The 4,401-nt window shown below is 39.2% G+C and overlaps 1 protein-coding gene across 1 annotated transcript in view; it reads right to left on the bottom strand.

Annotated features, from left to right (window-relative positions):
* The window catches only part of MAML2 (mastermind like transcriptional coactivator 2), a 410,701-nt gene that overhangs the window by 364,712 nt on the left and 41,588 nt on the right, over positions 1 to 4,401 (bottom strand). The gene's annotated exons all lie outside the window — the stretch shown is intronic.

Below are 4,401 nucleotides of genomic sequence, written 5' to 3'. Positions count from 1 at the left end.
CTGCGCACAAAGTGGACATATGAGCCAAGCCATATCCAAGAGCCTCTGATTCTCTGGAGACTGCGGAGAATGACAGCTGGACAGAAACCAGGTAGAGCTGACTCTCCCCTGAGGAGGGAACCTTGAGACAGGACTTTCCAGTTCCTGCTGCCTGGAGCCTCAGAGCTGTCTTCAATCCTGCCCTTCCCAAAGTTTGGTTATTCAGGCTTTTCTCGGATTCTATGAGCAACCCCCTGTCCCTCTAACAAATTACATCATTGATTAAACGAGCCAGAGTCATGTCTGTTGCTCGCAACCAAAGACTATACACAAAGACACACCATCTTAAGACTTCTGTTCTAATTCATCTCTATTATTTTCCAGGGCTTTTCATAATCATATTTTCATATAGGTAAAATTCACTTAATTATGTTCCTGTTGTACATGTGGATGTTTCCAAGCTTTTTTATTATTATAATAAATAACTTTACAATGATTATTTTCATGCATATCACTTTTTCCATATTTTGGATTCTTTCCTCTGAGAGATTCCCAGAAATGACTTTACTGAGTCAGAGGGCACAGATATTATTGTGGCTCTCGAATGATATTCCCAAAATGTTTTCTACAAGGACTCTACCAACTTATAATGAATTCAACCACTCATTTTCACTAGACTTCTGGTCAGCACCGACCATCCATGTAAATGTTGACATTGATGCTGTTTCCTTTGCTCATCTTGCTAGAATTATAGTTATCTACAATATAGAATTATAGCAAGTTTTCCTTAACTAATGGGTCATAGAGTAAGGAGCCAGTAGGAACCAGTTTTCATGAGTCCTGCTATAAGTACATACCAACACAAAAAACTGTGGAGACAGCCATCCTAATAATTCTTTATGGTGCATCTAAGAATTTTTAAATAAAGGAAAATAAAGGGACGTGTTTTCCTTTCCTCTTTTGAGCTATTTCCTTTCCAAGAGTATACCTTAGTGGTAATGACTATGTCATAGGCCTTTTGACAAGATAGTAAGTGTCCTGTAACAACAGATGCCACCCCCCTCCCACACATACCAAATGAGCTCCAGAGGGACACAGATGGGCAGCAGCTGCCCTTGGTACCCATACAAGGCCAGGGTAGTTCTTTGATGCCTGGGATCACTCTAGACTCTAGAGATGACACCATCCCTATCCTACCTGCCCGCTGATCCAAGCATCTGACAAGGTGAAAGCAAACATTCATTACAATGACAACCGTAGGTCAGTGAGTCCTGCATGAGCAAATACTTAGTGCACAATTACTATTTACAGGAAAATAAAGAGTAGAAAAATTTACAAGAAAGTAAATAGCCACTATGGTCCTCAATACACATCAACACGTGCCGCTTCTTCCTCAATCCAGCACCTTTTGATGCTCCCAGGATCCACCCATTCCAGTCCTTTGAATCTATGAAGGGTGCTTGGGTCCTACTTCTTACAAGTCAGCTTCGAGCCCCCCTTGACCCTAGAGTTACAATTCTGAGGGGGGACACAGGTTGTCCTGTTGAGGCTGGGTTCACATTCTTACCTCTCAGAATGAGGAGTCAGGCTGACTTCTACCACTGTTTCCAGTAAAGTAACAAACTTAGAATTCGGCCGATGCTGGGATTCACAAAATTCAGGGTCTGTAGAGTCAGACATGACTGAACCACTTCACTTTCACTTTTCACTTTCATACACTGGAGAAGGAAATGGCAACCCACTCCAGTGTTCTTGCCTGGAGAATCCCAGGGACTGGGGAGCCTGGTGGGCTGCCATCTATGGGGTTGCACAGAGTCGGACATGACTGAAGCGACTCAGCAGCAGCAGCAGCAGCAAGGAATTTCAGATTTTTTTCTGTAGGCCAAGGGTGCCATTTAAAAGACTTAAAGCAGGGACTTCATACAACTAGAGATGTATTTAAGACAGTTAACTGGCAAAAGGATGGGAGATATGTTGAAAGGATAAGAGGGCAGTTTGGAAGTATTGCAAGAGTTAAAATACAAAATGGGAAGTGGGCTGAAGTGAATTTAGAAGAGAAGAGAGAGATGCCCCTACCCTATCCATCCAGTGCTGTTTTCTGAGAGTAAAACCAAGGTTTGTCTGACAACTAGAAGAACATCCTTTTACATTTTGTGGCGTCTATTTCCAAAAGTTGTTCATGCTTCCCATTAGCCCTAATTTCCTTAACAACCTTTTATAGATCTACAGGTAATTAATGTATTCAAATAACTCTTCTTGGACCAGGCAGAGGAGCCATGGAGACCTGAGTAGATAACTGCAGACCCAGATCACATTGAGCTACGCCAGGGTCATCCAGGAAGAAGTCTCATTGAAAAAGAAAAAGCTAAATGTGTCTGTGCCATGTTATGCTCTTATGTATTATGCTATTTATGCTTTTACTCAAGGAGCTACTGACTTAAATCACTTTTCGAAAATTCCAGAGCCCCAGAAGGCTGCAATTCCCTTGACTGAGAATGGCATTCTGAAATATATATAGGTCAAGGAATTCCCAAGTATGGTGGAGGAATTATTCCATTTGTAACAAGTTCTTAATGCAAAAATAAAGTTCTGAGATTTAAAAAAAAAATCACTTTTATTCAGTTTAAGTGGGTTTCAAATTTTAAAGTAACTTTTAAAATATTTAAAAATTAAAGATAATGCATTTTAAAACAATAAAGAAAAAGTAAAACTGTGGAGACAGTAAAAAGATCAATAGTTGCAAGGGGTCAGGGGGAGGGAGGGATGAACAGGTGGTACACAGATTTTTAGGGCAGTGAAACTCTTCTGTATGATACTATAATGGTGGACACATGTTATTGTACATTTGTCAAAATTCATAGAAGATACAATACCCAAAGTGAAGCCTAATGTAAACTAGGGACCTTGAGTATTAATGAGGTGTCAATGAAGGTTCATCAGTTGTAACATATGTACCACTCTGGAGGGAGGGTTGTTGAAGTGGGAGTGGCTATGTATGTGTGGGGTCAGAGAGCATATTTATGGAAAAATCTCTGCACCCTCCTTTCAACAGCTGCTGTGAACCTAAAATTTTTCTTAAAAATAAGGTCTATTTAAAAGACGATGACAATGATGATTATGAGACAATTTGTTTTATATTAAAATACATGTGAAACTGCACTAAACAGAAAACACTTGGGAGAAAAAAAAATAATCTCATCAATTTCCTAACCCCCCAAACCTAGATATCTGTAACTTACTATTTAAGTCATCTTCTACACAAAGGAATTTTTTCCCTATATTATAAAAAACTATTCTGAACAGTTAATTGGAAATATAGTAACTGAAAATTAAAGCAGATTAAAATATCTGTTTCTCCATAAAATATGTCCCTCTAAGGTCAAATTGGGTGGAAATAAATAGCTAATCTGGGAACAAACACAAGAATAACACTCTGAAAAGTGTTTCCAAAAGATAAACTGAAATACTCATAGAAAATGGACATATTAAAAAAAAAAAGACAGCTGAGAAGTAAATCATCTTCTGGTAGAAATCATATACTTTCTTTATTCACCCACCTATGAAAGCCTTTCAAATCTTAAAAAAAAAATAAAATGAACATTGAAAATTTATCATGTGAAGCTTTTACTCCAGTATTTTAAAACATGAAAAATATCTTTATTCCTGTAATGCCACAAGACAGGTACTTCATTTATCTGCAACATAATTATTTCTTACAAGTCTCTGGATGAGAATATATTGAGAAAACATGGAGTACTTCAGTGGAATCTTTGTGATCACTGTTCAGGCCCAGGCCTCCGACACCAAACGAAGAAGAGTTAACATGTTGACATCTGTTTTAGGCTAAAAATGGAAATCGTGAAGTTCTCTCCCCTTCCAAGAGTTCCCTGGAATGGATCAAAAGGCTTCAAAAGACTTGGCACCAACGGAACTTCTAGGCAAAGTCTACACAGCACAAAATGAAATGGAGACTTGGCATCTTCCTAAAGAATGAGGGCTGTGTTGACTACTGCAGAAAGGGGGCCACAGCCAGCATTTGGGGACCTGAAAAGCCGAAATAATTTACAAAGCTCCAGATTTTTTCCTTTACGTGAATCTATATATCAACTTGCCATACAACCACAACAAAAACTCCTTGCCTTTGGCATGATTGGACAATGACTAAACATCTAGGCAGGACCACTTTCCAAGCTGGACCCTGAGGATCACACATGGATGAATCTCCCAGATAAGTGAGGCAAAGGCCTGTCTGAAGTCTGAATTGAGAAGCAACCTTCCCAAACTTCTACCTTTTTTTTTTTTCACACCAAATCAACTCTGCCTGTGAAGTTTTGCTTTTCTTGAAGCTGAGTCAAGATGAACTAGCATTTGCGGGTGGAGTGGTTACTTGAGAGCACACCATTCTCCACAAGGGGTCTTTCT

The sequence above is a fragment of the Ovis canadensis genome, chromosome 15, assembly GCF_042477335.2.
Source record: "Ovis canadensis isolate MfBH-ARS-UI-01 breed Bighorn chromosome 15, ARS-UI_OviCan_v2, whole genome shotgun sequence".
NCBI classification, from domain to species: domain Eukaryota; kingdom Metazoa; phylum Chordata; class Mammalia; order Artiodactyla; family Bovidae; genus Ovis; species Ovis canadensis.
Note: the sequence above shows the minus strand (reverse complement) of the source record. Positions and strands in the feature narration are given on the sequence as shown.